The sequence below is a fragment of the Paramormyrops kingsleyae genome, chromosome 4 (genome assembly GCF_048594095.1).
Source record: "Paramormyrops kingsleyae isolate MSU_618 chromosome 4, PKINGS_0.4, whole genome shotgun sequence".
Lineage (NCBI taxonomy): Eukaryota > Metazoa > Chordata > Actinopteri > Osteoglossiformes > Mormyridae > Paramormyrops > Paramormyrops kingsleyae.
In genome coordinates this window covers 39,529,198-39,544,260 of record NC_132800.1, presented here as the reverse complement: position 1 = coordinate 39,544,260, position 15,063 = coordinate 39,529,198, and the positions used below count along the sequence as shown (strand labels likewise).

Below are 15,063 nucleotides of genomic sequence, written 5' to 3'. Positions count from 1 at the left end.
TGGTTCCTGCAGAGCATTCAGATATGGCGGGGACCGGTATGACAGATGGGATGGCCGCGTTCACTCTGGTTCGCCTAATCGCCATGCAGGTGGCCCCAGTCCATCATCCAGAGACTACACACGGCGTGGTCAATCTCCTGACCGCTGGGAGGATGGACGGCAATCTCAACACACTCCAAATCCTGGACGTGTACGGTTTCATTCCCCATCATACACCAGCTCTAATAAGGTAAACTACAAGTAGTTGGCAACGAGGGCCAATTGCCAGCTGTGGACTTTCACCAGGCCCACAAGGGTGATATTTCACATACCGACTTCCCCAAAGACAGTTTATCTGAGGTTGATGTGTTAAGTAGATATATCTTGATTGTAATTGAGGACACTGTTGTACATGCTTTTGTTGACACTGGTGCAGATGTTTCTGTTATTAGTGAAGGGTTCAGGATGTCTACGCCGACCCTTCGCAGAAAGCCGATTCTAAAGCAGTTTATTCCTCTTACTGGTGTCACAGGTGACTCTCTTGATTCTGTGGGTTCGGTCACTGTTAATCTGAATATTGCCCACATTCCTATGACACATACCCTTCAAGTTGTTAGAAACTGTACCAAGCCACTAATTTTGGGCTGGGATTTTTTGGTTTCTAAGGGTGTCATTGTAAACCCTCGTGACATGTCTCTCTTAATAGGTGAAAAGGTGGTTCCATTGGTTAGCCCAAAACAGTATGTTCCTAAACTGACTGAGGTGACTGTGTCTTCTACAGTTACTATCCCCCCTATGTCAGAGATGGTTATTACTGCTAAATTAGATTCATCTCTTAAAGGGCTGGTACCCACTGGCTATGTAGGTGTCTTTGAGCCTTACTACAGTACTCAGGCATCTACCAGGGCTAGACATAAGCCGCGGCCAATGGCCGTCGTGCCTTTCAAAATTGGCCGCACGCCTCCTCAAAATTGAAGTACCTTACGGCCAAGATTGGCCTGCCTTTAATGTTTGTCTGGCCGTATGCCCCCTTTTTACCGAAAGTAACGTTCATTACACAAAAGACTTGCGCACGACACGGTCCACTTTACCTCGTCAACAATCGATGCATCTGTACTGAACCCGAACCCAACCTTCGATACGAGAAACGAGGTCGACCCGCACATCTCGTAATTCCCAACTACTGAATGAACCGCAATGAATTCTGGACTAATACGATCATGTGTTCGTCGCATGATTGGCTGGTACGGTATGTATCGTCCAGCCTACTATGGAGCCACAGCAATGACAATGGTGCATCATCGGGGGTTACGTTTTTGATTGGAAAAGCCATCCGACGGTTTCCGAATAACAGATAGGTGTCCTCTTTGGTAATCATCGTGTAGTTGTCGTCTGCTGCTTATGCTGTCACCATGCCTCGCAAAGATCGAGAACGTAAAAGAAAGCAAGCTGAACTCGCGGCTACTGCCGCAAAATGTTGCAAATTATCTACTTTGTTCAGGTAAGTGTCAGATGGTGTTGTAAAAAAACATTTGCCGAGGCAGAGCAGATTTGACTCAGAGAAGTACCAAGCTCTGCTGGGAGGATATAGGACTGGTAGCGTGCAGTGTGCAAAAAACGAACGTCAAGTGAATTGTCATGTACACTAAAAGAATACGGGTGTTCTGAGCAAACAAATACAAAAATATTGACGGCTCCTTTATTGTTGGATTTTGTTTTTTGAAATAAAGCTATATATATCTATAAATATATATATATATCTATATCTATATCTATATATATATATATATATATATATATATATATATATATATATATATATATATATATACTGTATATATTCTGTCTCAAATCGAAGGTCGTATTGCGTAGGTTGTCTAAACTTGGTAATTACAGTAATTGGTAATTAGTGACTCAGTATTGGCCCAATGCCTTTTTGGAAAGTTTCTGCTTTTTTGAAAATAAAAAATGCATCCTTTATGGAAATAAAATTCCTCCACAAGGCCCGAGGTGTCCTATGAAATTTAAATAAATGAAAAAAACATTTTTACTCCAGATTTTGGCCTTGTGCCCAGGCTTAATGGCCTTGTGCCCTAGAAAAAATATGAATAGCCAAGGCCAAAGTGGCTGTTGTCACGCCCTGCTCCGTCCGCTCCTGATGTGTGCCACGCCCCCTCATTATCCACGTGTGCTTTCCCGATCGTGCCCAGCTGTTCCTTGTTATGTCGGCTTGTCTTCTGCATTTAGTCCGCGTCTGAGTCAGTCTTCCCCAGATCTGTCATTGATGTTTGTTGATGTGCTTTCCCCGGTCCTGTCTTCTGGAATAAACCCCGTTTGCCTGCATTTTCGGCTTGCTTTGCCTGCTTCCCGGCTCGCTCGCTCGCTCGCTCTCCAGTCGCTCACCTGGTCACAACAGAATGACAGATCTCCACAACGCACCTCCGCAGGTCGACGATCAACGCGTCGACCTGCTCCACGAGGTGCTCTACTGGCTCCACCAGCCGGAGGTCCGGGAGGACTCCGGACTGCTGGTGTTAGCCAGCACGAGCGGGACCCTCCTCCAGGAGGTCACGCCGCTCACAGCAGCGCCTGTCATGGCGGAGGTTCGGGAGAACCTCCGGCGGCTCGTCGAGGGGGTAACAGAGAAGCGGCTCCAGCCGCTCACGCTCCCTGCAACAACCGCGGTTGCTGACGCCGCAAGGCCCGCGGCCCCACCTGCTGAAGCTGCCGCCGATCCGCCCGCGGCAACGCTCGCCCTCTCCGAGGTTACCCCGCCTCCATCGTCATGCCCCAGCCGCAAGAAGAAAAAGAAGCGGAAGGGGAAAGGAGAAGCAGCCGCCCCGACGCTCTTATTGGGGGCTTGCTCCTTACTCCCCGCCTGGGAGCTACCCAGGGAGCATGACAGCTCACCGCCCGCCTGGGATGACACCGCCTCTGCCCGCCTTGCCAGCTTCCCCGCGGAGAAGCCACCTCCGCTGGAGGCGTATTTTTACCGGCCGGAGCGTCTGGGGCACGGCGGCATACGCGCTGTTAGGGACGCTATCCTTCGGGTCCCTAGATCCCTTAAAGGGACGCCGCATACGCGCTCAGCACCCCTCCTACCTGCTCCGGACCAGTCCGATCCGGACCTGCCTGCTGCCGCCGCCGCTCTGCCCGCGGCAACGTCCGCTGCTGCTGCCGCCGCCGATCTGCCTGCGGCAACGCCCGCTGCCGATCTGCCCGCGGCAACGCCCGCTGCTGCTGCCGCCGCCGATCTGCCCGCGGCTGCGCTGCCTGCTGCCGCCGCCGATCTGCCCGCGGCTGCGCTGTCTGCTGCCGCCGCCGATCTGCCTGCAGTACCGCCTGTCCAGCCTGTCCAGCCTGTCCAGACTGTCCTGCCTGTCCTGCCTGACCCGCCTGCTGCAGCTGCCACCACTCTGGCGGCGGCGCCCGCCGCGGTGGCCCCTGCTGGCCGCGTGCTGGCGGCGCCTGCTGCGGCGCCCCCTGCTGGCCTAGAGACTGCAGCGCCTGACGTGGTGCCCCCTGCTGGCCGCGTGATGGCGGCGCCCCCTGCTGGCCAAGTGACTGCAGCGCCCGCCGAGGCGCCCCCTGCTGGTCACATGCCCGCAGTGCTGGCGGCCCCGCCTGCGGCCACGCCTGCGGCTCTGGCGGCCTCGCCTGCGGCCACGCCCGCGGCTCTGGCTGCTCTGTCTGGGGCCACGCCTGCAGCTCTAGTTGCCGCTCAGCCCAAGGTGCCTGCCGGGGCGCCCTCTGCTGGACTCACGCCCCAGGTGTCTGCTGAAGCGCCCCCTGCGGCTGCTAGCCGTCCGCTCGAGGACACCGCTACGGCCGCAGCGCCCCCTGCTGCTGAGGGCCACTCACCAGAAGAGGCCGCTCTGCCCGTCCAGCCCGGCTCTTCCGTCCTGCCCGTCCAGTCCGGCCAGCCCTGCTCGCCGGTCCTGCCCGTCTCGCCTGTCCTGTCCGGCCAGCCCTGCTCGCCGATCCTGCCCGTCTCGCCTGTCCTGTCCGGCCAGCCCTGCTCGCCGGTCCTGCCCGTCTCGCCTGTCCTGTCCGGCCAGCCCTGCTCGCCGGTCCTGCCCGTCTTGCCTGTCCTGCCGGCACCTGAACTGCCTGTCCTGCCGGCTCTCGACCTGCCTGGCTCGCCTGTCCTGCCGGCACCTGACCTGCCCGTCTCGCCTGTCTTGCCTCCGGCTGCATCGCCGGCTGCTGCCGCTGCTCTGCCCACGGCAGCCCCTGTTGGCAGCTCGCCGGTCCAGCCCTGCTTGCCTGTCCAGCCCTGCTTGCCTGTCCAGTCCTGCTCGCCTGCGGCTCCGCCGGCTGCAACGGCCACGCCCGGGGTCCCGCCTGAGACTCTGACTCCTGTCCCCATGGGGGACCTTGAGTGGGACCCCTCGGGGATCCGATTGCTGGGTTCCCCCGACCCAGGCGGGCACCGGTCTCCTACACTGGTGCCCCTGAGAGGAGAAGCCCGGCAGGCCCGCCTGTCTGTGTCCAGCAAAGGGAGGGGACACAAACGTCGGGTCCGGGTCCCGCCCTCCCTGCCCCCTGGCTCGCCCTTGCGCCCCCTGGCCGTGGCTCGGTGGCTGCCTGCGGGTCCTACGGCTCCGGCTCGGCTGTCGCCTCCGGGTCCCCCTCCGGTGCCTCGTCGCCCGCCTGCGGTCCCTCCGTCGGCGCCTCGTCGGCTGCCTCCGGGCCCCCCCGCTTCGGCTGGGCGTCGGACGGCGCCTTCCCTGGCTCCGGCTGCGCCTCCGCCTGTTGCGGCTTCCCCCTTCTGCCTGCCTGCGCCGGGGTTCCCTCCTGCTCCCTCCTCGTTTCCTTTGTCGGTCCCTCCGTCTGTCTCCTTGTCCCCTGTGTGGTCCCCTCCTGCTCCGGCCTCCCTTCCGCCTGCGGCCCCTGCGGCTGCCTTCCCTCGCCCGCCTGGGTTCCCTTGGGCTCCCCTGCTTCCTCCTCCCTTTCCTTCCGTCCCGCCTGTTTCTGCTCCTCGTCCCTCTGTGTCTCCTCCGTTCCCTTCTGGTCCCTTTGTCCCGCCTGTCTTTGCTCCTCGTCCCTCGGTGTCTCCTGTGTTCACTCCTCGCCCTGTTGTTCCTCCGTTTTCTGTCCCCTCTGTGTCTCCTGTCTCTGTCTGCCTGTCCGCATTTCCTGTTCTTTGTCAGGTCCTGTCTTTCGTTTCTTCCTTGTTCTTGTTCTGTGTTTCGGTCTTGTTCCCTGTTCTTCGTTGATGGTTTTTGGTTTTGTCTTTCAGGTCCTGTTCCCCGGTCTCGTCTCGTCCGTCGCCTCCTCTCTGGCGCGCCCGGAGTGCGCGCCTTTGGGGGGGGGTTCTGTCACGCCCTGCTCCGTCCGCTCCTGATGTGTGCCACGCCCCCTCATTATCCACGTGTGCTTTCCCGATCGTGCCCAGCTGTTCCTTGTTATGTCGGCTTGTCTTCTGCATTTAGTCCGCGTCTGAGTCAGTCTTCCCCAGATCTGTCATTGATGTTTGTTGATGTGCTTTCCCCGGTCCTGTCTTCTGGAATAAACCCCGTTTGCCTGCATTTTCGGCTTGCTTTGCCTGCTTCCCGGCTCGCTCGCTCGCTCGCTCTCCAGTCGCTCACCTGGTCACAACACTGTGCCCTCCTAAATCCTTATGTCTAGCCCTGATCTACTGGTTTTGCATGGACTGTAGCAAAAGCTGAACAGGGTTTTACTAACGTCAAAGTGGCTAACCCCAACACAGAAGTAGTTATGTTGCATGATGGTATGCAGATAGGGACATTTTATGCAACCTCTAGCTGTACAGGAGATGAGTACACTGTAATGGACAGTTCCATTTGCCATGTAAACATTCCAATGCCTGTGGTACCTAATGTATATGACTTACAGGATTTTTCTGACACTGACTTGACTAACAGACAACTTACACAACTGAAAGATGCACTAAATTCATTCTCAGATGTATTCAGTCAGCACCCACACGACTTTGGACGGACAAACCTGGTTACACACAAAATTACAACTAACTGTGACATTCCCATCTCACAAAGAGCCTATCGTACCTCACCTTCCATGAAAGTAGAAATCCATCGGCAGGTGGAAGACCTAAAAGCTAATGATCTGATTGAGGACAGCATGAGCCCCTGGGCCAGCCCAGTGGTTATGGTAAAAAAGAAGGACGGTACGTACAGATAGTTTAGATGCACTGTCTGGCTCCCAGTTTTTCTCCACTATGGACATGTCTAGTGGATACTGGCAAGTTGAAGTAGATCCTGTAGACAGGCCTAAAACAGCTTTTACAACAAGTGATGGTCTCTACCAATTCAAAGTCATGCCAATGGGTCTCAAAAACTCACCACCAACCTTTCAGAGACTAATGGAATTGGTTCTGAGAGGCCTTCACTGGACAACGCGTGTCATTTATCTTGACGACATAATTTGTATGGGACGAGACTTTGATGAACATCTTCAGAATCTAACCGACATTCTTACACGATTCCGACAAGCAGGTTTAAAGCTCAACCCAAAGAAATGTGAGTTTTGCAAGTCTGCAGTCAAGTACATGGGACACATTGTTTCACGTGATGGATTGGCATTGGATCCAGTAAATAGCCAGCGCATTTGTGAGTGGCCTGTTCCGAGATCAGCCTCGGAGGTACGAGCATTCTTGGGTTTGTGTTCTTATTACAGACGTTTTGTGCACAACTATGCCTTTATTGCTCATCCTCTTCATAGACTCACACAAAAACATGTGTCATTCGACTGGACAAAAGAGTGCTCAGATGCTTTTCAGACTTTAAAGAATGCGCTCACCTCTCCTCCTGTAATGGCTTTCCCCAACTTTCATCAGCCATTTATTATAAGTACTGATGCATCAAACTTTGCAGTTGGTGCTGTGCTCTCTCAGGTTCAAAATGGACGAGAAAGAGTTATAGCGTATGCCAGTCATGTTTTGACCCACACAGAGAAAAAATGGTCCACATTTGACAGAGAATTTTGGGCCATTGTTTGGTCAGTCAGGCATTTCAGGCACTACTTGAGTGGTAATCCATTCACGATCATAACCGTTCACCGCCCACTCCTCAGTTTAAGAAAACTGGATGTCACACTTGACCCCACAGGACGCCGAAGTCGTTGGGCTTTAGAACTAGATCCTTATCAGTGGACAATAATACACAGGGATGGGAAGAAGCATGCCAACGCAGATGCTATGTCCAGGATTCCCCTCCCACAACAGGACCCAGAGGGCACACCATGTTCCGTACAGGACAGCCAACCATCTTCTTTTGAATTGAGCACTTCTACAGTTCCTGTGCTTTGGACTTTACCCGTCCAGCCTCCTTCCATGGCTAGTACTACAGCTCAGGTTTGTGTAGCAGATACAGACAGTTCTGTTGGTCAGACATCTAATACTGCTTTGGGCTTATGGGAACACACCTTTTCTAGTCAGGGATAGGATATGCTGGCTGAGCACCTTTCCGACCCTGTGCTTTCAGAAGTGTACACATGGGTACAGAAACGCAAACGACCTTGTCTTCGACACGTTAAAGGGGCGATGAAAAGAAAACTATGGTGGCAGTTCCCGAAGCTGATACTTTGTAATGGCTTGCTTTGTCGTAAAGCCCACGTTGCACCAGGGAAGCCAGCAGTCTTTCAAGTGCTAATTCCCAAATCACTCATCAATGAGGTCATGAGCACTCTACATGGTAATCCATGCTCTGGTCATTACAGCTCTGATAGGACATTTAAAAAGGCTTTATCTATGTGCTACTGGCCAAACATGAGGTCTGATATTGACAAGTTTTGTGATTTGTGTGAGATATGTGAGGCTTATAGGAAACCAGTACCACGACATAGAGCTCCCTTACGATCCCTACTGGCAGATAGACCATTTCAGTTTGTATGTACGGATATTACTGAGCTACCTTTGACATCGCAAGGATATCGATATGTGCTGGTAGTACAAGACCACTTTACGAAGTATGTCAAGGCGTTTCCTATGTCTGATCAAAAAGCTTCTACTATGGCGCGACTGTTGTGTGAACTGTACATCCCTAAACACGGAGTTCCGGAGGAACTGTTTTCGGATCAGGGAAGACAGTATGAATCGGAGATCATCCAGACAATGTGTCAGCGACTTAACATCAAAAAGAAAAGGACCTCACCTTACCACCCTCGTGGGAACGGGATGGTTGAGAGATTTAATAGGACTTTGAAGGAGCAGTTGGCAAAACTTGTTCATCAACATGGCGGTGAACGGGATCACTATTTGCCACTATTTCTCTCCTTTAACTCCACGCCACACTCTGGCACTGGATACTCACCCTATTTTCTTGCTCATGGCAGGGAGCCTCGCCTGCCGGCTGCTGTATCTCTTTCTGTTCCAGGGGAGTCACTAACACCACAGAACTATGCCACAGACCTGGTAAAGCGGCTTCACGTGGTTTTTCAAGCTGTTCACTCCCATCGTGAGGAGCAGAGACTTAAACGTGAGTACTACTTTAATAAACATATGCGGTTTGAACCGTATCAATGTGGAAAGCTAGTGTGGATTGATGATCCCACTGCTCAGAGGAAGAAACTTGAGCCAAACTGGACTGGACCTTATAAAATTGTCTCTTCAGATGACACGGGACTGCTCTATAAGCTTTTGGATTTAAGGCGTCCTCAAACTGGACTGAAAGTTGTTCACTATGATCGTCTGAAGCCGTATCGCTCCACCTGGGATGAACCTTTAACAACAGTAAGCCAATCAGTGGTTCCACAGCATATGGACACTCGCCCTGCTTATACAGCATTATCTGGTTCACTCCCCTTCTACCAAAGACAAACTGGGACCAGGCAGGCTTCTGAGACTGGTCGACCCGACATCCCCATCGTAAGGAGACCTTCAGGATCGATCTCCCAAGCTCTGCCACAACATAATGAGCAGTCTGGGACACAAGGCTTGTCTATGACTTGTTCGGGACCGGTTGTTCGTGAACAGACCACAGCGATTTTTGCTGTGAAACCCCCAAGTTTGATATATATCAGGGTACACATTTATTGTGACAGTATAATGTGCATCCTGTTTGATGACAACTGTAGTTGTTCAAAGACAACATCTTTCTTTCATTTTGTGTTGATAGTAGTGGCACCTGTTCTGTTCATGTCAGGTCATGCTGTTATTTGGGGTCGCTTTAGCACATATACGCTATTTTTTATTTTTTGTTTGGTCCATATGCTGCTTGTTACTGTTTCTTCATTGCCCACTAACAGAGCGGTAATTATTATTATTTTTTTTTTCTGTTTGACTTTGGGTATATGTTTTATTTATTTATTTTAATTTTGAAATGCGGACATTTCATTTTGAAGAGGGGGATGAATGTAAGAGGAGATTTATTTTCATTAAGATTAAGTACTTTATAATTTCATGTTTATTTTGTTATTGATTCTTGTATATACATTACATAAAGATAAGGGAACTATATGATGCTTTGGGACTGGAGCGATAGAGTTATGGTTGTTAGGAACCGGCACTACTTGTGTGGAGCGGCGGGAAAACAAAAAAAAATAAATAAAGAGGAGGTCCGTCTTCCATGTTTTAGCCGGTACGTTGTCTCCGTGTCGTCTCTGTACCCACGTCCTGAAATATAGCTAACGCCGTGGTTCCAAAACCAGCGTTATACTAGCAAAGTGCTATTAAGGACCCTTCTGGTGTCATCGCTGACATCGCGCACCTGTCAGTCCCCAAGTCCACTACTATCCCATCCCAATAAGTTTTCGTTTTGACCAGTAAACGACAAGAAACATAAATAACACAATCAACAAAAATCTGCTGCCAAGTCAATCAGTACTTGTACTGATCGCTTGCTCCATTTTGGTCACGGTTCCCGAAGAGAACTCTATCGGCAATCTATGGCTCATCCTGCTAGTCCTGGATGTAGAGTGTTGAATTTCGGATCGTATTTTAAACCACTGAAATTGTGGCAGCGTATTTGAAACAGCGAAAATAACGGGACTGAATATTGTAAAGCAGAAATAAGAGGACTGAATGTTACTGCTTGAATAATAAAGATGCGAATAAAACACATGGAATATTTTCAACTGAATTTGTTCTTTTGAAATTTATTTTGAGGCGAAATTAAATTAACTGAATTCATGTGGTTGAATTATAAACATGCACTTTAAAATACATATCTTTTGGAACTGAATTTTGGAAGCCGAATATTTTTGTACTGCGTATTTAAGCAATGAAATTATGATTGAAATGTTTTCAGTTGAAATGTTCAATGTTTAAATGTATGCAGATATTAAATTACAGTCCCCAAAAATTCAAAGCGTCATTAATGCAATGCGTTTTTATTCGATAAGTGTAATTCAACGTGTTTTTTTTCATCAAAGACTTTTGTCATTAATTTACTTCCATAGTAAACTGAATATCGAATATGAGGCTAACTTAACTGCGGTGACAGGTTCCTAGTCGTTTTCTCACTACACATATGCTTCTGTTTTGTCCTGTTGTAAATCATTTGTTTGTTAAACAATGGTTCACCTTCTATTAAGTGTAATATGAACAGACTCCTTTTTCTTATTAGCTGTAAAACATAAACACACTTCTATTAAGTGGAGGCTAGACACAACAAATCTTTCATAATGAGTAGAAATACAGTGGTACCTCAGTTCTCAAACTCATTAGAACTCGAATTTCTTAAAAGTCGAACCAACCAGTTTTTTTTTTTACTTACAACTCGATCTGAATCTCAGAAGTCAAACCATGAACGCCGACCTGAGATAACTTGTATGCACAGGGAAATGAGTCACGCAGCCCGTCTCTCAGCGGAAACAAAGGGTAAGGCTTCAGTCTCAGCCTCGCATTAGCTGTGATAGCATCGTGCATGTTTACACTAGCCGAATACATATATTTAGACAGTAAAAATACATTTAGACAATGATAGACTGTAACAGTAATTATTATTATATAATAAAATACATTTAAAAATAAAGATTTCTTATTAATTATTTTAATATTAATAATAAGCCATTAATATATTAAATTATAATATTATCGTGCCCAGCGGGGACGGAACGGAGACAAAGGCGCAGACGTCAGGGTATCGGGGAATATGGGTTTAATTACAGGTAAGGCAGGCAAAACGCAGACGGACAATACAATGACCGGACTGGGGAAACAAACTGAAACACGGACGAAATACAGAGGACTACTGACAACAACCAGAACGAGCTGATCACATGGGGATTCCACATGGGGTTAACGAGGGGGCGTGGCACACGGAAGAACCGGACGATCGGGGCAGGACACATTGTTTTTTTTTTTACCTTACACATTGCTTGGATCCATTTATTTTCTTACTTTACAAATTACTGTTTTGATAAATGTGCTTAGATGTGTTTAGTACAGTATATGCTTTTCTTGTTTTGTCCGGTTCATTTTGCGATTAAATGCTAAAAAAAATATATATATTTTGATGTATTTTTTTGGGAACCAATTAATTGGTTTTCCATTATTTCTTATGGGGAAAATTCGATCAGAACTTGAACTTTTTAGGATTCGGTCTGGAGTTCTGAACTGATTAATTTCGAGTTCTGCGGTACCACTGTATAAATACATATAGCCCTACCACTTGACGATGTTTTTGTATTTCATCTTGTCTTGCTGCCATGTACGCTTTCCACTACTATTGCATTTGAAATCGGAAGGGCATTCCACAAAGAAGGATTTCTCAGATAACTGGGTTAACTTAAGCTAGAAGGCATGATTGTCCAATAAGAATGATCCTTACCTAAATTCTTATTGGATGATCATTGCTTCTAGCTTAAGTGAACCCAGCTAACTGAGAAATCCTGGGGGGCATTCCATGAAAGTAGAATACAGACCAGGCTTGTTCACAGGTATAAATTACCATGGTATTTCAGCGGGGATTCATTTAAGACACGTTGATGGAACGGAACTCTCACTTAAATGAGACAGACTTATTGAAATAAGCCAGACTTAATTAATCCTGCTCTTGGAACAAACATGGCTGCCTCCATGAACACGCTGCTGTGTGTTGTTGCTTTATATTTTAGCAGATTTGGAGTGAGATTATTTTTTCCGAGAGTCAAACAAACAAACAAGAAACACTAACTATTCAAACCACATTAAAAGCTTTATATGAAATTTTAGCACATTCAAAGCAATATTCTTTTTTCGAGAGGCAAACAAACTACAAACAAACAAAGACACTAACAAGTCTGGTAAAAATCTGATATTGCATGATAGGATACTGTTTACGTTCATGATATGGTATTCTCTAAATCGAACACGTGCAGTTACATTTATAACTATTAATATATTTAACAAAATAAACATTTTTAAAGATTTATAAAATAGAATTGTTGAGTGTGTAATGGTGCTTTCGATTATTTCTCTCCAAGTCGGAACTCGGATGAAAACGTCACGAAACGTCACAAAAAAGTCACTTCCCGTCGGAAACACGCCTCTTTAATGACGTTGATGTTGGACAAGATTTTGTAGTCCGAGTTGCCATTGTGACGTAATTTCAACATGGTGGCTTACACACTCAACAGTAATTCTATTTTATAAATCTTTACAAATGTTTATTTTGTTAAATGTATTAATAGTTATAAATGTAACTTGAACGCACCATTAGTCGTCACTGCGGTGCATTGTGGTCTATATATGTAGCCAAAAACTGCTTCCCTATGGTGTTTGCCAAAGCAGAGGAAGCGCACGTCATTTGAGAGGCGGAACACCCTTGAATATTTGTGCTAAGCACACGAACGTGCCCACCAAGTGTGGTAGTGTGTGGAGTTAGTGTGACAAATGGGACAAAGCCGACCTTTAAGTTTTAAGCCATAAAAACTAGCAGAAGGTTTTTGCAAAAGCAATATTGTATAGGGGTTCAATAATTGTGACATGTTGACGTAGGGCAGTAGCTGTGGTGTCATGGTACTACTTATTTTGGCTATTGTCCATCTATATTATAGATCAGTGGTCATTTTCTCTGCATTTAACCTATTTGTGACATTGTGATATAGCAGGGGGCAGCTAATTCAGCGCCAGGGGAGCAGTGCTTGGGGGCGGTATCTTGCTCAGGATACCTCACTGGTGCCTTGCTGGTTGGGGATTTGAACCTGCAATCTTTCAATTACAAGGGTGCTACCATTAACCACCGCTGCCCCCTATATGTTTGCTCCAGGACACCGTAGGTTTCAAGTGGACAGCATTTTTTTCTTTAGTTTGCTCTCGTGACCCCGAAAGTTTGCTCCCACTACCTAGAAAGCACGGAGCGGCGGCAGCCGAGAGAGAGAGATAGCGCGCGAAGCTGTGTCCTGATTTAAATAAAGCGTGTCAGTCTCAACCACAATCCTGAACCCGCGTGGCTGGTGTTGTTCTGCTCCTGCCCAATGCCCCTTGATCCACCCATACCAAACACAACGCGGAGCACTGAGGCGCGGACCGAAGGCAAGCAGACAGATGCAACGTGGCAGGAGGGTTACATCTATATTAAGAAAATATCCTCTTACTCAAGAATGCTGCATCATACATGCTCTTTGTTTATTTTTGTATCACTCAACTGATAAAGAAGTAATCCAGAGCAAAATCTAGCTTTTAAAAACCTTTCAATTGTAAAACTTACAATGTTTCGGCGGTTGAGTGTTTCCGAATGCAACTGTAGGCCTATATGAACTATGGTACATGTTATGATTAACGGCGCCATCTAGAGGCTGCTACGTATTCAATTCTTGGGGTGATACGTTTTGCATATGATTTGATAAGGTACACATTTAAATTTTACATAGGTTTTTATATAAAACATTATACTGATTATCACAGGTTTGTGTATCTATCGAATGGGCGACATTATTTCATGCCTGCATTTCCCCGACGGACCTCTGGTCCTCGATTCAGAATCCAGGCCTTGTTTTCTTTTAGTTCTTCCAGTTCTTTTAGTTCTTTAACATTTAATTTGTATCAGATTGAAAACAAAATCAGTTATATGAATGATCTCTGGTAGTGCTAATTTGACTGTAATTCACTTACCACGTTTTCAGTCCTGGGATATGTGCAGCAGTTCGCTGAGAGTTACGAAGCTTCTGAATCCTGCACAGGGCACAAGCCCCCCAGCTATGAAACACGAGGGGAATAACTGTGAAAGCTGCTGGGAACCAAAGAATACAGTGATGCTGTCATTGATGACATTTTTTTCAATATTAACTGTATGCCGTATGTGTTCATCACAGTAAACCAGTATATGCAATTACTTTATATGACAATATGTTGTCAAAACAAACATATGAACCCATTGCAACTGAGGTCCTTTATCAAAGCTTTTGAATAAAGCATTGAAGGTAAAACTGACAATATGTAAAGGCTGTGTTATTGGTAGCAATTTACGACTGAGCGACCTAGAGATCTAGTAAGAAGCTGTCTTCGTGTGGACCCAAAGGAAGTCTACAAAGAAGCAAATCTTCGGATAGCATTTATGCAAGAATCCATGTTTAGTGCACTTGCCATTTCTAAGTGAACTGCATATCTTTTTATGGTGCTCCTACCTTTCTTCACTTCAATTGGAACAAAATAATCAATCTCTACAAGTGTAAAAGAAGGGAGGTCTACAGTTATTCCGTCCGTGGGGAGATCTGACATCTTTTGCTCACCTATCCTAGCAAACACTGTAAATAGCAAAGATTGATCTTTTTTTTAATCACATAATGCTGAAAATTTACATGTTTTTTTATCACTAGTCGTCTTTACAGTTGTAATTCCCTTTTTACAGATTTGCCAAAAATGACTACTTATAAGTTCCAAGTAATTCAGAATGCTGCTGCTAGAATATTAACAAGAACTAAGAAAATAGATATCACATCAATCCTATAACCTCCAATGGCTACCTGCATCTTTTAGAATAGATTTTAAGATCCTTTTATTTACTTATAGAGCATTAAATGGACTAGCATCTTTATACATTACTGACCTTCTTACCTTTTACACTCCCACTAGAACTCTGCAATCTACCAATTCTAGACTGCTGTGTATTCCGAAGGTGAAACATAAATACAGTGGTGAGGCAGCTTTTAGCTCTTATGCTCCAAAACTGTAGAACACGC

The 15,063-nt window shown here is 47.0% G+C and overlaps 1 long non-coding RNA gene across 1 annotated transcript in view; it reads right to left on the bottom strand.

Moving 5' to 3' along the window:
- Positions 1-15,063, bottom strand: part of LOC140588850 (uncharacterized) — a 32,380-nt gene extending 17,317 nt beyond the window's left edge. Inside the window, exons 1-2 of the long non-coding RNA XR_011990055.1 lie at positions 14,939-15,063; positions 13,997-14,080 (exon numbers count right to left, since the gene is read on the bottom strand). This is a non-coding gene — a long non-coding RNA (uncharacterized lncRNA). The remainder of the gene's footprint in view (positions 1-13,996; positions 14,081-14,938) is intronic.